The 20,376-nt window shown below is 47.2% G+C and overlaps 1 pseudogene; it reads left to right on the top strand.

Moving 5' to 3' along the window:
- Window positions 1–386: 386 nt before the first annotated feature.
- Window positions 387–1,559, top strand: LOC116823394 (olfactory receptor 51G2-like; annotated as a pseudogene).
- Window positions 1,560–20,376: the final 18,817 nt, after the last annotated feature.

Here is a 20,376-nt window from a genome sequence, read left to right as displayed (position 1 = left end):
GATTAGCCCGATTCAAAGAGGGACTAGATTTACACTACAAAATATGTCTAACTAGTGGGTGCCTGGGGGAAACTTACCCTTGGAGCAGTTAATCTCATAGCTCCCTATTGCAGGGATTCTTCCATCTTCCCCTGATGCATGTGTAACTGGTTACCAAGCAAGAAGGACTGCAGATCTGATAAAGTCTGGCAGTGCCTATCTTCCTATTGGCATATCCTATTGGGGGTGTAAATCCAAATCTATGCTTTTTCTAATCTTCCTTGAGCTTCTGGGAATCCTACATTTGCACTCAGAGCAGAAAGATGTCTCGTTAAATATCATCCTTTCATCTTAGTTTTCCTTTCAGGACGGAAAGTTCAAAACTTCCCGGACCTGCCCGGTATGGTATGTCAGCTGTCAATGACACCAAATTCACATCTGCAGTGTTCCTTCTCACTGGGATACCTGGGCAGGAAGGCATCCATCTCTGGGTCTCTGTCCTCTTCTGCTTCAGGTATACTATTTCCATAGTAGGAAATTCAGTCATTCTGTTCATTATAAAAACAGATCCAATCCTCCATGAGCCCATGTACATTTTTCTATCCATGTTGGCCGTCACAGACCTTGGCTTATTGATAGCCACCTTACCGACGATACTGGGCCTATTCTTGTTTAAACTCTATAGAGATCAGCCTTGATGCTTGTTTTGCCCAGATGCTCTTCATTCATTTTCTGCAATTCATTGAATCTTCTGTGCTCTTGTTCATGGCATTTGACCACTTCATCACAATCTGTAACCTGCTGAGATATGCCTCCATCTTAACCCTGCCGAGAATAGCCAAGATGGGACTGGTGTTTGTGCTAAGAGCAGCGGCAGTAATATTTCCACTCCCTTTTCTCCTGAAATGGTTCCAATTCTTTCTTGGCAATGTCCTTTCCCATTCCTACTGCCTGCACCAGTATGTCATGAAGCTGGATTGTTCGGACATCACAGTCAATAACATCTATGACTAGTTTATTACAGTCATAACGGTGGTGTTGGACTCGCTGCTCATTTTCCTCTCTTATGTGATGATCCTCAAAGCAGTGCTGAGCATCACGTCCCCCACAAAATACTTTAGGGCCCTGAACACCTGTGTCTCCCACCTCTGCGCCGTCCTGCTCTTCTACATGCCAGAGTTCAGCCTGACTGTCATACACAGATTCTGGAAGAGCTCTTCTCCTTGCTTCAAATTATCCTGGGCTACATCTACCTGCTGGTTCCTCCTTTAATGGATCCAATCGTGTACAGCATGAAAAGCAACCATCTTCGTGCCAGGATAATCAGGGTGTTTGTCAAGTAAAGAGTCAGTTCATCATCCAGCTCCAGAGCTGGTGACACAGGTCATGGCCACCTATTCCATCTTGGACCCTTATAGACAAGGAAACAAGAGCTACTGATCTCCACTCTGTAGAGAGAGGCTCAGACAGGGTCTAAGACCTGAAGCTTAGGGGGGCCATCCCCACCCGCAGTTGAGGGAGGACAGCACTCTGGGGAAAGGAGTCCAAGCCAGGCAGCAGCATTTGCAAAGTCACTCTGTTCGTGGAGAGCCAGGGGAACGGTGAGATGTTGACCTCTAAAGAGCCGTATCGGTGGCTGCTCTATTCTCAGAATTCCTATGAATAAAGTCACTATGAGAAGGAACATGGCTGCTGTTTCCCATTACACCTTGCCTGTCACTGTCCTATCCCTGGTTAATGACCCACGGGCCATGCTAATCTCCTTCTCCATGAGTTGTTGGCTTTTATTCATACATGTGGCCAAAACATCTGTAAGGACGAGACTTCGGCCATGCATCTGCTAAGGAAGGATTGCTTCTTGAACCAGATGAGGTAAAATAACAAATCCAGTGAGCTACTCACACCATTAGTCTCATTGAAGCCCCAGGCCCTGCTTTCATCTTGTAATCTGGGGTTAAATGTCATACCCCAAGAAGAGTCTCTTATCATCAGTATCTGTGTCTCAGGACAACAAGCCATTGTTCTCAGCCACTTTGGCCCATGTTTACAAGACCCGTTGGTTGCTGATGGTAGAATTAGTGGGCCCCTTCTGTTAATGGGCATGCTGGCAGGGTGGGATTCTGTGGTATGGAAACCGGAAATAGTATAAGGGACCTACCATCAATCAAACCCTAACCCCTCCCCTTGGCTGCTTAAACCCTGCCCCTTGACCCCTTAAGCCCTGACCACCTGTCATTGGAAGTCCCACCCATGGGGACTATTCCTTCTGGGGACAAGGAGGACACACGACCGGAAGCAAAGTGTGTCATGTGACCCCTCAAAGAACTCCTCCCACTGCCCTCTACCAATCAAGAGAGGTTTCTCCCCCATAGGCCCACCTTGAGAGGAGATTTGTCCAATCAAGGGTGTTCCAGGGCATGGTGACCCATCCGAAAGTGGTTCGTGTGACCCCTCTAAGAACCCCTCCACTGCTCTGTGTTAATCACGATGGGTTTCAGCCACACAGCACCGCCCTGAGAGCAGATTTTACCAACCAGTGGTGTTCCAGGTTGGGGTGACCTGCCCAGAAGAGGGTGGTGTCACCCCTCTAAGAACTCATCCCAGAGCTCTCTGCCAATCACAGTGCAGCACTATCATCCCATAAGTCCCAGCAATCGGAGCAGAAGAGGCCATCTTTTACCAAGAACATGTGCTTTAGAAATCATGGAAACATGGTCTCCTTCACCACCTTGGTGAGAACTTCGGACTTTGTGTTAGCCCTGAGGGCCTTTGGACTTGTGTGGAGAAAGCGCTATATGAACGCTGGTCCCACGAGGGCCCTTTGACTCAGCCGTTGGTGGATGCGCCAGAACCCGAAACCCAAACCCTAGTGAGGTGCCCCGATGAGCATGGCCTCTCGTTGTTCACCCTCCAGAAATGGAAGACGAACGCAGCTCAGGGCAGTCAGCAGAGGACGAGGTGAACAAAAAAGATGTCGCTCAGGTAAATGAATGATTAAGAAGTGACGGCTGATGATGGAGTGCAATGAAATTAGGAACCTGGAGGTTGTGTAAATCTAAAAACAAGCAGTGGGGTGCTTACGCTGTTTCTTTTCTGAAAAATCTCTCAACAGCTTGAGGATGCCTTTCTAGAGGCCTTTGAGAACTGACATCAGTAGCTTTGTCGAAGCAGTGATGAGCTGCCAAAATATTAACAACAGGTTCCCTCTTCCTCACCCCACGAGGGGGGTCGTGCCCCTCCAGGGGGTCATACCCCATCCAACACCCCATGTTCTTGACACGTCCTGGGACCCCTGCCCCATCCACCCCCTTCCCTGTCCCCTGCCACCCAATCCAACTCTTTCTCTCATTCCTCATGGCCCCCCAGGACCCATGATCCATTCAACCACCCCTTCTGTCTGTTTCTGCCCCCCACCACCCCATCCAACCCCTGCTCCTTCCTGACTGCCCTCCCCAAACCCTTGGCCCCTTTCAATACCCATGTTCCCTGCCCTCTGACCACCCAACACCTATAAACTCCCCCACAACCCACCCATGTTCCCTGCCATCTTCCAACACCCCATCCCTGCTCCCTGCCCCCTTACTGCGCTGCCTGGAGCCACTTGGCCGCAGCCGGGTCCGCTCGGCCGGGACCGGAACTGGTGCTGCGGGGGCCTGAGCTAGCCGGCCAGAGCCACTCGGCAGGGACCTGGACCGGTGCCAGTGCTGCGAGGTCTGGGCAGGAACTGCTCAGCTGAGAGCGGGACCAGCACCTTGGGGTCTGAGCCGGGCCGCAGAGTAGGGGCTTGGGCCAGGCCAGAGCCGTGCGGCCGGGACCCAGACGGATGCCAGTGCTGCAAGGTCCAGGCAGGAGCTGCTCAGCTGGGACTGGGACCGGTGCCGCGAGGTCCAGGCAGGAGCTGCTCGGCTGGGATCGGGACCATCGCCGCGGATCCCGGGCCGGAGCTGGTTGGCTGGGCTGGGACCAATGCCGGGGGCCCTGGGCCGGGCCGGAGCTCCTCGGCCGGGACCCCGATCAATACCGCAGGGCCCGAGTCAGGCCAGGTAGTCGGGGCCCTGGTCAGGCCGGAGCCGCTCGACAGTGACCGGCACCATGAACCCGGGGCCTGGGCTGGGGAGGAGCTGCTCAGCCGGACCGGCACCTGCGCTGCGGGTCCTGAGCGGGGCTGGCTCTGAGCCGCTCGGCTGGAACCAGCACCGGTGCTGCGGAGCCCGAGCCAGGACGATGCCACTAGGGCCAGAGCCGGGGGTGCTTGACCAGGACTGAGCAGGGGCACTCAGCCAGGGCCAGGCCAGGGGCCAGGCCAGAGGGAGCCACTCAGCCTGAGCTGGACTGGGCCATGCCATGCCTCTCTGGAGCCTTCCTCACTCCTGTCCCCCAGCTTACCTGCCTTCTGCTTGTGTCAGGCTTCTCGTGAACATCTGATTGGCGGGAAGCAGGGCACAGGGAGGAGAAGGAGGGTGGAGCGTTCAGGGGAGGAGAGGGAAGTGAGCTGGGGCCGGGGGCCAGGTGGATAGCTGCCCGAGCATCAGTTAAATTTAAAAGCTCTTTTTGAACTGCTTGTCCTGGAACAACCGCTTCTAAAAGGGTTTCTAAATTTAACAACCGGTTCCTGCGAACCGATGGGAACTGGCTCCAGCTCACCACTACTTGGGAGTAAATATACCATGCATCAGCTGTTTTGGCTCATGTCTGAGACACAGATCTCAAGAGGAAATTCTGGAAAAGGACAAAATGGAAGAATGAACCAGCTCAGACTCCCTTATGGTAGGCGTCGTGGTGTCCATTTTTACAGGTGGCTGTAAAAGGTCGTGTTAAACCAGGCAATTAATAAAACTTATTTCTTTAAATGTGTCAGTATGAATGTGTCCCCCTTTATATTTGTGTTAGCAAAAGACGGTACCAGTAACAGTCATTTCTACACAGGCAGCTCCCTTAAAGAAAATATATTACATCCCCGGGGAAGTTGGGAGCTTTGGCGGGGTGAACCCTCTTTCTCAAGTGGCCAGAAAGCACAGTAAAACTTTCAATAGAAGACAGGGATCAGTTTGGCTTTCAGAGAGGGACACTTACACTTTACACATTTCCACCCCACCATCAACCTCAGCCTGGACCATTCCGCACAAGAGATCCACTTCCTAGACAATACAGCACCAATAAACGATGGCCACCTAAACACCACCCTATATCGGAAACCTACTGACCACTAGACTTACCTACATGCCTCCAGCTTTCATCCAGACCACACCACTCAACCCATTGTCTACAGCCAAGCTCTAGGATCCAATCGCATTTGCTCCAACCCCTCAGATAGAGACAAATACCTGCAAGATCTCTATCAAGCGTTCTTCCAGCTACAGTACCCACCTGCTGATGTGAAGAAACAGATTGACAGAGCCAGAAGAGTACCCAGAAGTCACCTACTACAGGACAGGCCCAACAAAGAAAGTAACAGAACGCCACTAGCCATCAACTTCAGCTCCCAACCAGTGGCGTATTATCACCTAGGCCAACAAGGGCTTGGCCTAGGGCGGCAAATTTGCTCACGCCACCTCCTCAGCTCTGCCCCTTCCCCATATCCCTGGCCTGCCTCCTCCCCCAGGTGCACCGCGCTTCCCTCCTTCCACCTCCCTCCCTGGCTTGCCACGCGAAAGTGCTGGGATGGAGGGAGAAGTGAGTAGCAGCGCACTCAGAGGAGGCAGAGCAGAGGTGAGCTGCAGCCCGCAGGTGCGGGGAATAACCTGGGAGGGGGGTGGGAACCTCTCCCCGCCCCAACTCATCTCTGCTCCACTGCTGCCATCCCTCGAGCGAGGCACAACTCCCCTTCTTCTCCCTCCCTCCCTCCCAGGCTTGCCATAGGGGAGCGGAGGTGAGCTGGCGCATGGGGGGTTGCAAAGCAATTTTTTGAGGGCCTAGGGGTGGCAAATTTGTTAATCCACCACAGCCTCCAACTAAAACCTCTCCAGCACATCATCAAGGATCTGCAACCTGTCCTGAAGGACAATCCCTCACTCACACACATCTTGGGAGACAGGCCAGTCCGCTCTTACAGACAGCCCCCATACCTACAGCAACCACACAACAAAAACACTAACCCAGGAACCTATCCTTGCAACAAAGCCTCTTGCTAGCTCTGTTCACATATCTATTGAGGGGATACCATCCTAGGACCTAATCACATCAGCCACACTATCAGAGGCTCATTCGCCTGCACATCTACCAATGTGATATATGCCATCATGTGCCAGCAATGCCCCTCTGCCAAGTACTTTGGCCAAACCGGACAGTCTCTACGTAAAAGAATAAATGGACACAAATCAGATATAAAAAATTATAACATTAAAAAACCAGTTGGAGAACAATTCAATCTCCCTGGCCACTTGATTACAGACCTAAAAGTCACAATATTACAACAAAAAATCTTCAAAAACAGACTCCAACAAGAGACTGCTGAATTGGAATTCATTTGCAAATTGCACACCATTAAATTAGGCTGGAATAAAGACTGGGAGTGGATGGGCCATTACACAAATTAAAACTATTTACTCATGCTTATTTTTCCCCCCACTATAGTTCCTCACATCTTCTTGTCAATTGCTGGAAATGGGCCACTTTCATTACCACTACAAACAGTTCTTTTCTCTCCTGCTGATAATAGCTCACCTTAACTCATCACTCTCCTTATAGTGTGTATGGTAACACCCATTGTTACATGTTCTCTGTATATATATATCTTCCTACTGTATTTTCCACTGCAAGCATCCGATGAAGTGGGCTGTAGCCCACAAAAGTTTATGCTCAAATAAATTTGTTAGTCTCTAAAGTGCCAAAAGTACTCCTGTGTTTTCTCTTTAAACAAACCAGCTCAAATACCTTTTAAAAGAAACAAGACCATTGTTTCAGATCTGGATGTACAATGACAGGCAAATTTGGTGGATATGCACCGGTTCTCCAAATGCAGCAGCTGTTTTAAGTACATCTTGACAGTGATAGACATTCTATCCAAATATGCCTGGGCCTTAGGCCTAAAAGACAAGACAGGTGTTGAGGTCTCCAAGGCCTTTCAAGCTATTTTCAGCAAAGCTTGCGTGCCTCAAAAATTACAAACCAATCGGAGGAAAGAATTTTTAAACAAACCTTTAAGCAGATTATTAAAGTGGCATGCAGTTCACCATCTTCTTACTAATAATGAAGTCAAAGAAGGGGTTGTAGAGTGATTTTACAGAACTTTAAAAGCTAGGATGTGGAGATATTTTACAGCCCATAACACCTTTTGCTACATTGATGTGTTACCTGACTTTAAAGAGTTACAACCAAAGTTTCACAGAACTATACGTGCCAGACCCGCTGATGTTAACCCTTCAAATTCTTTGAAGGTATGGAAAATGGTTTACGGCGATGGTTTAAAATAACACCAGTTGTTGACCCTAAATAATCCCCCAGAGGGGGATTCCACGCACTCTCCCTTTTCACAAATATCACCAAGACAGTGTCGTGGTACAGGCACCACTCTTCCAACCTCTCTAGGAGGTTGTATAGTTCTAAGCGGGCATAAGGGGTGGTGAAACAGGCAATGAAGATGTTGGTATTGCCAGAGACAGAGTACCGGTCTTTTGCGTACTTCCAAGACACACAGGCGGTTTCATCATCGATAAACTCACAGGATGAAACCTTGTAATTGAGGGAAAACAAGTACTGAAAGAGTGGAGAAATTGGAGAGGGTCCAGAGAAGAGCAACAAGAATGATGAAATGTCTTGAGAACGTGACCTATGAAGGAAGGCTGAAAGAATTGGGTTTGTTTAGTTTGGAAAAGAGAAGACTGAGAGGGGACATGATAGCAGTTTTCAGGTATCTAAAAGGGTTGTCATAAGGAGGAGGGAGAAAACTTGTCACTCTTAGTAAGCCTCTAAGAATAAACAAGAAGCAATGGGCTTAAACTGCAGCAAGGGAGGTTTTAGATTGGACATTAGGAAAAAGTTCCTAACTGTCAAAGGTGGTTAAACACTGGAATAAATTGCCTAGGGAGGTTGTGAATCTCCATCTCTGGAGATATTTAAGAGTAAGTTAGATAAATGTCTATCAGGGATGGTCTAGACAGTATTTTGGTTCTGCCATGAGGGGAGAGGACTGGACACCGATGACCCTCTCGAGGTCCCTGCCAGTCCTAAATCTATGAATCTATAAAATCTAAAGGTTTATTCATAAAAGGAAAAAGATACAGATGAGAGCTAGAAATTGGTTCAATGGAATCAATTTAACATACAGTAATGGCAAAGTTTTGGTTCAGGCTTTGTAGCAGTGATAGAATAAAGTGCAGGTTTAAATTAAGTCTCCTGGAGTACATCCCCAGCTGGGATGGGTCATCAGTTCTTTGTTCAGAGCTTCAGTTTGTAGCAAAGTCCTCCAGAGGTAAGAAGCAAGATTGAAGACAAGATGGGAGATGAGGTGCATCAGCCTTTTTATACTCTTTTCAGGTCTAAGAACACCTCTTTGTCCTTACTGTGGAAAATGACAAGCAAAATGGAGTTTGGAGTCATATGGACAAGTCCCTGCATACTTTGCTGACTTACAAGGCACATCTGCCTTCTCTCAGTGGGTCAGTTGTGTAGCTGGTGGTCCTTAATGGGCCATGGAGCAGGTTAGGCAGAGCTAACACCAACTCGTCTGGGATGTCACCCAGAAGCATAGCATAAGTTTGAAATACAGACAGGATAGAGCCAATATTCATAACTTCAACTACAAAATGACAAATGACACATGCATACAGACAGCATAATCATAACCAGCAACCCATAACCTGGTCTTAGACCCCTTCTATGACCCCCTTTACATAAGATTTGGTGCCAATACAGGACCTTGGTTGCAACCATGTTCTATATGGTCCCAGTTCAAGTCAATAATGTGACAGAGGCATCTTCTGGTTTTGTCATTTTCTTTAAAACATGGTCAGGGTCTGCACTAAATTGCACAGCATTTGTCAAGGTCACCCCTTACGCTAAATGTTCTTGGTTTAGGCACAGACACTGCATAGCAGAATCTATGGCAAGAACAGAGTTTAATAAGCTTTCCAAATACAGCTCTGCACACAGGCCCCAGAGCTTGCAGTTTATATCTACTGAAGCCCAAGTCACACAGTCATGGCACCGTTGGGCTGACACATCTATGACACAGCCCTCACAATCTTCAAAAACTTTTCCCTAAGGCAGTGATTAAGAACAGCATAAACAGCAACAGTACAATAGTCTGCATGACTTTTTTAAGCTCACGATGTGGCACTGGCTCAGTTAGTTCCATGCCAAGCCTCCTAAAGTCCTCATAGCCATCATCCTCGGCGTTCTCTTCAACAATTTGTATTGGCATTGAGCAAAACCAAGGAGAGTCCGGTTCATCTTTGCTGCTTGATGTTACGCTGTCCAGGGCCTTCGGGTCCTCTAGAAAAGCATCGTCAAGCTGTCGAGAGAGATTCAGAAAAGAAACAGTGTAAGTTCTCACTGCTTGTTTTTAAATAGACACAACCCAACCCCCGACCCCCGGTTCCTAACCCCATTACGCCCCATCATCAACGGTCACTTCTTAATCATTCATTTACCTGAGCAATGTCTTTTCCATACACCTTATCCTCCGATGACTCCCCCAAACTGTGTTTGCCTTCCATCTCTAGGGGGGTGGTCAATGAGAGGCCATCACAGTCATCGGGGTGCCTCACGAGAGTTTGGGTTTCGGGTTCTGGCGTATCCATCAATGGCTTAGTCAAAGGGCCCTCGTGGGAACTGTCACTGATGTAGCGCTTTCTCCACACAAATCCAAAGGCCCTCGGGGCTAAAACAAAGTTCTCACCAGGGTGGTGAAGGAGTCCATGTTTCCACGATTTCTAAAGCACACGTCCTTGGTAAAAGATGGCCTCTTCTGCCCCGGCGCTGGGACTTATGGCGTGATAGTGCTGTGCTCTGATTGGCAGAGGGTGCTGGGAGGAGTTCTCAGAGGGGTCACACGACCCTCAACTGGGTGGGTCGCCCTGCCTTGGAACACCACTGATTGATCAAATCTGCTCTCAGAGTGGTACTATGCGGCTGAAACCCATCGCGATTGGTAGAGTGAAGTGGGAGGAGTTCTTAGAGGGGTCACACGAGCCACATCCGGATGGGTCACTCCATCCTGGAAGACCCCTGATTCGTCAAATACCCTCTTGGTGCAGGCCTATAGGGGCAAAACCGCTCCTGATTGATAGAGGACAGTGGGAGGAGTTCTTAGAGGGGTCACATGACACACTTTGCTTCCGGTCATGTGTCCGCCTTGACTCCGGAAGTAATATCCCGTGACTGGAACTTCTGGTGATAGGTAGATGGGGCTTAAAGGTCAAGGGGTGGGGTTTTAGGGGTCAAGGGGCCGGTTAGGTTTTGATTGATTGTAGGTCCCTAAGAGTACTACTGGACACTCTTAGGGGCCCTTGCCTTCCAAACAGGTGGCTTTGTAAATTTAGTATCAGGTGTTCTGGAATGAGAGTCCTTGGACATTCGGGACTTCACTTTCTTTTGAAACTTGCTGAAAGTTTACTTGAGGCACATTAACATCTGTTTGAGAAGTGGAACTTTGATCCTTGAAGGGGATGCTGTCCTAGCTCTGGATGCCTTTGGTGATGTTGGGGGAGAACCGTCAGGATTCCCAGTTGCTTTCTCCCCAGCTTGCGAAAGCCCTGTTGTACTTGTAGCAATGGACACTGTAGTAAGAGGAGGCCCTGAGACATAAACATTGGTATCAGAGGCCTGGTATGAGGCCTAAGGCCTGGACTAAAGTAATGGTCAAGACTTTGCTAACATAAAGCAAAGTGAAGCTGTGAGCCAGAGGCAGGCTCTGCTCACAGAAGCTGGCAAGGAAAGGGCTGATGCTGCAAGGAGATACGTACCTAAAAGGTACTGAACACTAGAGATCAGAACATTCACATACTTGCACATTCCACACAGATAACAAGGAACAGGCCGACCCATCCCAATGACAGGGGCAAAAGGGTAATATGATGGATAGAGTTGTTTTGTTCAAACCAACATGTACAAGGTGAGAGGCGGCACCTTACTACGTAGAGGGGTTGTACCTTGCTACGTAGAGGGTTGCACCTCAATACGTCAGGAGTGATGTGTAACTTGTTTGTACCTGTGTATAAGAATGTATCCCTGGGGCGATGTCTTTGTCCGGCCGAGGGGGCAGTGGAAAGTCCCGCCACTAACTGAGCCGAGTCCATTGACCAGTGGTACATATTTGTAGTATGCCCTGAATTAGGCTAAGAAACCTACAGGGAACTATTATTGTATCCAATACGGCAATAAACCTGGCCGACGTGCCTTCGTACCTTACTAGACTCTGTGGTCATTGGGGTTCTCTTCGGGTCTGCTGTGTCAGCTAGCTGCGCAGAGCTGGGGCAGCACACAGAGGGAACACACGCACGCAGCCGAGTGATACCAACAAGGAGAGAGCAGAGCACCACACCGGTAGCATCTGACAACACCTCTGACAACACTGGTGACCCCGACCGCTGATCTGGTGAGTAAGCGAACCTGTCCGTGGCAAGAATCGCAATCTAACATGGCAGAAAACCTCGAGCTAGGGAACCCCCTGATCCCCTCCTTTTGATCCCCATGGAGTTTTATAACTCATGGACCTCGCTGGATTGCCAGTAAGGGGGGTCCATATGAATGAAAAATGGGGGGAAACATGGACTGGCATATGTAGAGCGATGGTAGAATCCGAGGCTCTGAAAAATAGCAATAAAAGTAAAAAGCAAAAATTTTACAACTACTGTCTATGGCAGTGAGATGGCTTAGACAGCATGCTGGCATGCTGGCCAAACAAGTAATGGAAAAAGCAGGGCAAGTAACAGGAACAAAGAAAGAGTTAAAAGAATCAAAAGAAGCTACACAGCCCTGGATGCTCCCACCGCCCTTGCAGGGTGGCAAGCAGCCCAGAGACAACCAGTACAGGAACAGAGTGAAACACTGGAAACAGCTGTAAGGAACCTACAAAAAATACATGTGCCGTCCCCTGTTATAAATATTGGTGGTAAACAGCAGGCTTCAGGTAGCTACCCTGTGCCTGAAGAATGGGGACAGAAGCGGAAAAGGTGGTCCTAGTAAAAGTAAAAGATGAAAACTGGGTCCACTGCATTGCAACCATCACCTTATGATAAAAGCCGGTTCCAGTTAAACTTAAACGGAACCTAGACTGGTGCCTGTCAGAACGGGACAAGTAAGTGCACAGAAGGAAAGAGTAGCAAACAATACTCTCATTGAATTGGTAAATCAAATGAAGGAAAAAATGGAACAGTTCACAGAGCACATTAGGAGACAGGAGCTGCGACTCGATCGCAGGGGAGTGAATAAAAAAAGAATTTCAAAGTAAAAAAACTGAAGTTTAAGGGGTTAACACCTAGAATTGATGCATTATTAACACATAGAGTTGCCCAAAACAGTTAACTGCAGCAAAAAAGGGCACTCCCACCATCCATTTGGCATGCACACAAAAGCAACAGACACTGGGGGAACAAATTCAGGTTTTACAAGAGCAGGTAACTACCCCCAATCTCCTCTCAGAGCCAGGATAAAAACCCAGGGGCGCAATTCCCAACTGTGCAGGTTCCCAATTGCTTTGACCCATGGAACCACACTCTGCGCGCTCAGATCTGAAAATAGAACCTCTTTCTCAATATTTTTACATACCGGTTAAGTTTTGTCTTTTATATGTTTTTCTCAGTTTGCTAAATTTGCTGCTGCTGCTGCCTTGCTTTCAAATACCTTGATAGAGTTAATCTCTCTTGGCTCAGGTCTCACTACCTTCCTAGGTTGCTCTTCACCCCCCCCCCTTTTCCCCCGCCTCTCCTCACTTCTACTCTCTTTCTTTGTTTTAAAAGTTAAAAGTTATAGTTTTTTACAGAAACCTCCAAAAGATAAAGCAATTGAAAACAGAACAAAACAAGAAACAAAAAGAAAACAAGGTAAAAACTTTAAATCCAGTAAATTAATTATTTTAACCCTTCAGGAATGCAACAGCTGGAATGATTCCTAACTTTCTTGAAGATATGGTTGCCAAGCAACAAAATGCACTCTCTGCTTCTAATCCTAACCACTAACCAATTTGAAACATGGGCTTTTCTTATTTCCATACAGCAGAGTTTTAAAATAATGTTAAATATAAAGTAATGCAAAATTCCTTGTTACCAAATTAATACAATACATTTGGCAAATATTAATATATTTTTATCAAATTCATGCTACAAGTTTTAAATAAGGTAATAACTTGTTTATTCAAATGTTTAACCCTTTTTACTTTTTTTTTTGGTGGTGTTATTTTGTATAGTTATGAATAGAATTCTGGTGCCATTTGTTTTTAATTGTAAGTTTGTCTGTATGTCATGTGTGTGTGTCTTGTGTCTATGTTGTGTGTGTCACGTGACTATTTTTTTTTAAATATTTTATTTTGTTGCAACAAAAGTCAATTTTATACCCTTTTAAAAATTATATATATGAGATGTGGTACCACACTTTTAAAATCATGGTTGGGGTATAATTATAATATTATTAACACCAATTTTGTGCAAAGTTCAAAAAGGTTTCAGTTACAAATATATGTACATATATATCTGCCTCAACAAATAATGCAATTGCAACAAAAAATTCTCTTTTATCAATCAGTTTTTTTTGTTTTTTAAGTTTTTTTTTTTTTTTTAATTATTATTCAAAGAAAAAATGTAAGGGGAAACATTAAGGTAAACATATATTAACAAAATGTCAATTTCTTTTTGGGCTTTTTATAAATTGTTTGCACTTTTAAATATAGTTATAAGAATGTCATAACCAAAATGTTTTAAAATAACAATTATGCATAAAGCTAACAAACAATTTCAAACAATTTCAACAGGTTTCCACCTTTGGCTCCCAAACATAACAAAGCATCTTGAAGTATACCTCAAATACCCTCAAAGTATTTGCATGTATCTGTATGTAAAATTTATTTTGGTTTATTTTATAGTTGGTTTAATTTTATATGCTTTTCTTTTGTTTGTTATGTTAATGGAAAGCAAAGGTTGTTAAGTTTGTGCTTCTAAACAGTTAACAAGAGTGAAGTTGGTATCACAAGCAAATTAACTCTAACTCTAAAAATGCTTGTTAAAATTGTTGACTAAACAAAGTGTTCAGCAAGGGAAAGCAATACACCTTCTCATGGAAGATTGTGAGCATTTATTTTAGCTGTTAAGCATTACATTTAGTATGAAATATTAGTAATGCACCTCAAATGAAAATGAATGTCTAGACAACAATTGCAAAGTATAGCTTGTGTTATAAAAGGCTCGGTCCCTATTACATTGTTCTTATTACATTGTAAACAAACTAAGTTAAAACTGTGTATTAAGTTTGGGTTACTGAAAACAAACAAACAAACAAAAAAAAACTTTACTGTTAACTAACAAAAGTTGTTTAAGTTGCATCCACAGACCAAAGATGCCAGAAAATATCACACCCTGAAGACACCTGAATAATATAACTGTATACAGTGAAGAAACCCCAAGCATCAAGAAAAAAAAATGAAGTGCTTTATAAATAAAAGACTGGTCAAATACACCTCTATTACCATATATGGACAATTAAGTTAACAATCAGATAAAAACCACTAGCTGGACAGAAAACTGTCATTTAAATTTCAACTTGGTTACTGTGTAAAAACAAATGTATATTGCTGTACTACTGTATTATCATTGTACGCTGTGTTATCGCTGTACAACATGTACAATGTGTATAACCTTGCTAACTGTTTAACCAACACACAGGTAAAATCAACAAACAAATGGAAGCCACACCATGAAGGCAGGAAAAACAAATTGGTAAAAAAACTAAGTTACATAGTAACTACAACTTGGGTAAACAAATTGCCTGTTAGTACCAGTCATAATTTGGGTCAGTGACACTGCATCCTAACTGAGGCACATGTTATTCAAAACAATCTTGTTCAGTGTCTGGGTACCAATATTAAATCCCTGACACAGCCATATTTGATAAATTGGTTGCTGTCTGTTCAGTAGGTTATCTGGAAAGACAGCATCCATAAGAAACAACTGATCTACATCAACAATGGAACAGAGAAGTTACCCACTTCTGTTTCCTGCCCAGTAAAGCTGACCAAGGGTGACGACCAGCAGCAAGGAACCTATAACATGAATGGACAGTACTGTGTAGTAACTAATTACAATATGTTTATATATAAAGGCTCAGTGGTAGTGTCACTACTCCAAATTTCTGTTTTACTTCTCATATACGTAGCAGTGTGGGACACACTATCACACAACCCTATCCCAGTATTTCAAACCCTTCAGCCTACTACTAATGAAGAGACAGGTGATAACTGGAATTGCCCTAATAAGAGTGTGTTTTCTATCTGTGTCACCAAAGTAAAAGGGCCAGAGTACACCAGCAGCCTGGAAAAACATGGTTATGGCTTGGAGATAAAGGTGGTGTCAATGTACACATACATACTATACATATATGCCCATATACACTACAAATATATGCCATATCCATATAATTCATATATATTAATTATTTGGGAGTGCCTCTAAGGATCAATCATAATACTACATTCCTCAGTCATGGTCCCGGGCCTAACATTCCCAGGCCCACCATAAGGGACTAAAAAAATAATTGGATAATAAAATCTGCCTAACAGTCGTACGAGGGAATGTGCAGACTAAAAAGACAGATGGGGCATGAGTGTATGGATGGTAAAATAAGGGTAAGCCCACATAACAGTGTTTAGCCCACTGGGTTATCTTTAGTCCATGCATTATGGTTTTCCGGGACGATGGGTAAACATCCTCCCATAAAAAGACAAAAAGTGGGGGAATGTAGTAAGAGGAGGCCCTGAGACATAAACATTGGTATCAGAGGCCTGGTATGAGGCCTAAGGCCTGGACTAAAGTAATGGTCAAGACTTTGCTAACATAAAGCAAAGTGAATCTGTGAGCCAGAGGCAGGCCGCTGCTCACAGAAGCTGGCAAGGAAAGGGCTGATGCTGCAAGGAGATACCGTACCTAAAAGGTACTGAACACTAGAGATCAGAACATTCACATACTTGCACATTCCACACAGATAACAAGGAACAGGCCGACCCATCCCAATGACAGGGGCAAAAGGGTAATATGATGGATAGAGTTGTTTTGTTCAAACCAACATGTACAAGGTGAGAAGCGGCACCTTACTACGTAGAGGGGTTGTATCTTGCTACGTAGAGAGGTCTTGACCATTACTTTAGTCCAGCCTTAGGCCTCATACCAGGCCTCTGATACCAATGTTTATGTCTCAGGGCCTCCTCTTACTACAGACACCATCTTTGGTTGCTTGGTGGGAAATGTTTTCCCCATTCCATCCTGCTTCTTGCTCTTGCCTGCTGGAAGGAGCCACAGCACTGGCATCTTGTTGTGGTTGGATGATGCTGAGGAGTCTCCTGGAGTCCATCGCTGTGGAATTCCATGGGATCTTCTGGGCAAATCAGCACAGCCAGCTGGTTTCTTCCATCCAAGCTTACCACACTTCTTGCAGATATTCATTGGCAGCTGGTCCCTGAGGAGCTTTGAATTCATAGTTCCATCGAACCCCTGTGAATCCACGATGTCTTGAAGAGCATGCAGCTCAACAGATGTCTCCTTCTGAGTTTTCTTACCCTTCATCTTTCCTGGATATGCTTTGTGGCGCTGCTGGCAAACTGAGACCCGGCCCGCCAAGGGGTGGGAGCTGCTCAACATTTCCGTCAGCTACTTGATCTGAAGGTCGTGTGCAGCCTGCCCAGCAATGAGAGAGTCAAGGGTGGATCTTGTGAGCTGCTCAGAGCCTGGTGCCTCTGGGGCAAGCTGGTGGCATTGGATCCTGGGAAGATCTGCCCTGCTCTCACCTGCCTGTGCCCCTGGCCCCAGGCAGGAGCCTTCTCCCAAGATCACCTTCCTCTCCATGTGCAACTCCAGCTTCTCTTCAGTCACTTTGGTGCCGCTCACACTTATAAGAGGCTTTCTCAACTCGCTCCTGCAAATCTGGAGTGTCGCTTGGAGGGTCTTCTCTGCTATTGTGGTTCCTGGAGGTGGCGATGTCAGACCCACCATTGCTGGCAGAATGCAGCAATCTCGGTTAATCTGGTTTCCTGACACACCATCATTCCTACCCGTCTCCATGGTGGTATCTTCCACTGGCATTGGAGGACGTATGGAAGAAGAGGAGCTTGTGCTTTGCCTCCTTGTCTGCAGGAAATCGGTCTCCATCTCACTGAACTCCACACTGGCTCCCCTGGCTTGGACGGCATGAGGCAGCTTTGCCGGGGACTCTGGGTCCAGGGTGAGCAGCCCCCTCTGCATGACCAGATGCTCACGCCTTATGTGGAGTTCGATGGGGTGGGCAGGCTGTTGTCCCATTGTTGAGAATGCCACTGTCCTGTGCTTGCCTGGCTCCCTAGGGGAGTGGAGTGGCACAGGAAGGGTAGTCTCTCTCAGGATGGGAATATCTCTTTGCGACTCTCTCACGATTTTAGGAAACACCTTCATTTGGATCTCTGAGCATTTCTGAGCCACATGATCCTGCAGCTTGACCCTTGCCGTAGGCACAAGCCTGGCCAGGATGGCATCAGGAGATGCCATGATCCTGCAGGCCTTTTGGGGCAGGGATCCCGAGGGGCAGACACATGGCTCCTGGATCTCCTGTGCATGCTGAGGGCTGGTGTCGGATGTCAGGGGCTTTGAGACCTTTGCTGGAAATCCGCAATTGGGCTGATCTGTGTTGAATGCCCATTGCTGCTTGGTGTCCTGCTCACCCAGCAATGGCTCCCCCGGGATGGGGGTTTGTGGAGCCCCCAGTTGGCTCTGCAGATGCTTCTGTCGGATGTTGAAGTCTGAGCCATGGGCTGACATCTGGTCCAGACCTATGTTCTGCTCTCGCCAGTCTCGTCTGCTGTGGGCAGGAGGACTGGGAAGAGGCTGGGCTTGGATGGGATGAGTGGATCCTTCCCAGCTTGCGAGAGTCATGATCTCCCTTGTGTCGCAGAGGGGCTCTGCCCAAGTCACGGAAGCTTCTCTCAGGGAAAAGGAGCTGGGACTCCAGAGGGAAGAGGTGGTGGATTCCATAGAGGAATAGGAGAACTGGCTCATGGCAGATGTCGACACACTCGGCCTGTGGGAGAGAGCAGACAGGGACAGATGGGACATGGCCCTGCTGAGCAAAGGCAGGGCTTGGGCACAGCCTTCCAACAGTAGTGCAGTGGGGCAGTGCCTAGGCATGCGTTGCACACCACACCCTGACACAAGGACATCAGCTGGGTAAGGAAGGACTGAGAGGGGGAGCTGGTACTCATTTTATCTAGAACAATAACCCCTTCGTCACACGCACATGGGCAGCACCTAGCACAATGGGGCCTTGAGCAGGATCGGGGATCTACTACTATTTTAATAGAAAGATTAGCTAAGAACAATTGGTTTGGGGGAGGAAGATGTGAGCATGTGTGTGTAACCCTTGACAGAGGATGTTGTGAAGGCCAAGACTATAAACTATAAAAGGAACGAGATAAATTCCTCAATGGCTATGAGCTAAGGTGGGCAGGGATGGTGTCCCTAGTCTCTGTTTGTCTGAAGCTGGGAATGGGCGACAGGGGATGGATCATTTGATGATTCCCTGTTCTGGTCATTCCCTCTGCTGCACTGGCATTGGCCAGTTTTGGAAGACAGGATACTGGGCTAGATGAACCTTTGGTCTGACCCAGTCTGGCTGTTCTTCTGTTCTTACTTTCTAACCCACTGGAAAACTGTCCTCTTCTAATGGCTGATACACTAGAGGCTAATAAGCTACTATTGCTCCCACTTAATGGAGTTTCCCCAGTGCTGGAGGTCTGTGCTATGGTCCGGAAAGTCCTGGGTTTGAACCCAGCTGATGACTCGTGTTTGGGATGTATCATGTGGTGTCCCACTCACTGCTTGTCTGCTGTCTACTCTGGGGATTAGCTCTCGAGGTCAATGCCCCTTCCAATTGTCGCATGTGGTCGCTGTCATTCCCACAATGACCCAGACAGTTTTCCTGTTCATTGCCCCGCCGGTCTATGCCATGCCCTTGGTGGCTGGTAAGGAAACCAGGGCCACACTTCACACCTGGCTCCAGGCCAGGGACCCTCAACCCAGCAGTTCTGGGCTTTCCTCTCCCAGCCTGGACTGCTTCCTGCTTCGCTTCCTTGCTCTGGGTGCACCAGCTCCAAACACTCCCTCTTCTTCCCAGGGAGGGGCTGCCCTTTCCCAGCGACAGCCCCTGTCTGTTACCAGCTTCCTGACTTTATAGGCCCTGCCTATCCCTGCCAGCTGAGCCTGCTTGGAATCAAATCCCTGCTCCCTGGCTCTTCCTCCATCTGCACCCTGTAGAGTTAGTGGGCCTGCCTGGCCACCTGAGCCCCTTCCAGTGTTAGGTGGGGTGGACACCCCCTCACAGGGTATCATTTGATGCTTTTTCTTTCACACAAAGCACGGGCAGGTGCTAGACAGTCGCCTGCTGGCAGATATTGCCGTAGAGAAGGATTTGATCCTACTCACAACCCCAACTTGTAGTCTCTGCATTTAATTTCTGATAATCCCTCCCCTCACTTTCACTGGCCTCTCACCTTGGAAGCTAAAGCCTCTTAGTGGCTTTTTCCCTGTTATTTTAGGATCCTGGAGTGTCTGGTTGTCCCTGCTCCCTCCTCTCTACATTCACTATCCCCTCCCACACAGCCCCAGTCTGGTACCCCCGCTCAGTTGCCTTAAGGTATCAGAACTTCATCCAGGTGTCTAGCCACGTACTGTAGCCTCCTCTCAAAGAGCCTGAGGCTGTGAGCCAAGGGGAGCTTCTCCAGGGGCACAGGACAGCTGTGAAACAGAGAGAGCAGATAGCTGAGTGCAGGCCCTGCCCTCAGGCCCTCTTTTACCCAGAGGGGTGGCACCGAAAGGCTCCCTGTCCCATTCTCCACTGAGGCAGCTTCCTCCCCTGCAATACCCGGGCCTTGGATGTTCTGCTTTGGGGTTAGCTGGATTGTTAGGTGAGCCCTGTCTAGTGCTGAGGAGGTGAGAGTGTATCCTGCTGGCAGCGTGTATGTCATGTCCCACCCACAGAAGCTAATCAACATATAGGATAACAGCCTACTATAGCTGCCAACTGATGCAGCTACCTCTTTAGCTCTAAGGGGTGCTTTATGCTGCAGAGCTGAAGGTCTAGGTTTCAGATGCTACTGGGAACCTATCCTGGGGGACTGGAGGAGGGGCCATTACCCAAGTGCTGCCGGATCCCTACTCACCATACCAGAAAGCAGCAGAGAATCCTGTGACACCTTATAGACTAACAGACTTTTTGGATCATGAGCTTTCG

The sequence above is a fragment of the Chelonoidis abingdonii genome, chromosome 1, assembly GCF_003597395.2.
Source record: "Chelonoidis abingdonii isolate Lonesome George chromosome 1, CheloAbing_2.0, whole genome shotgun sequence".
In the NCBI taxonomy this organism is placed as follows: domain Eukaryota; kingdom Metazoa; phylum Chordata; order Testudines; family Testudinidae; genus Chelonoidis; species Chelonoidis abingdonii.
This window is presented reverse-complemented; position numbering and strand designations above follow the sequence as displayed.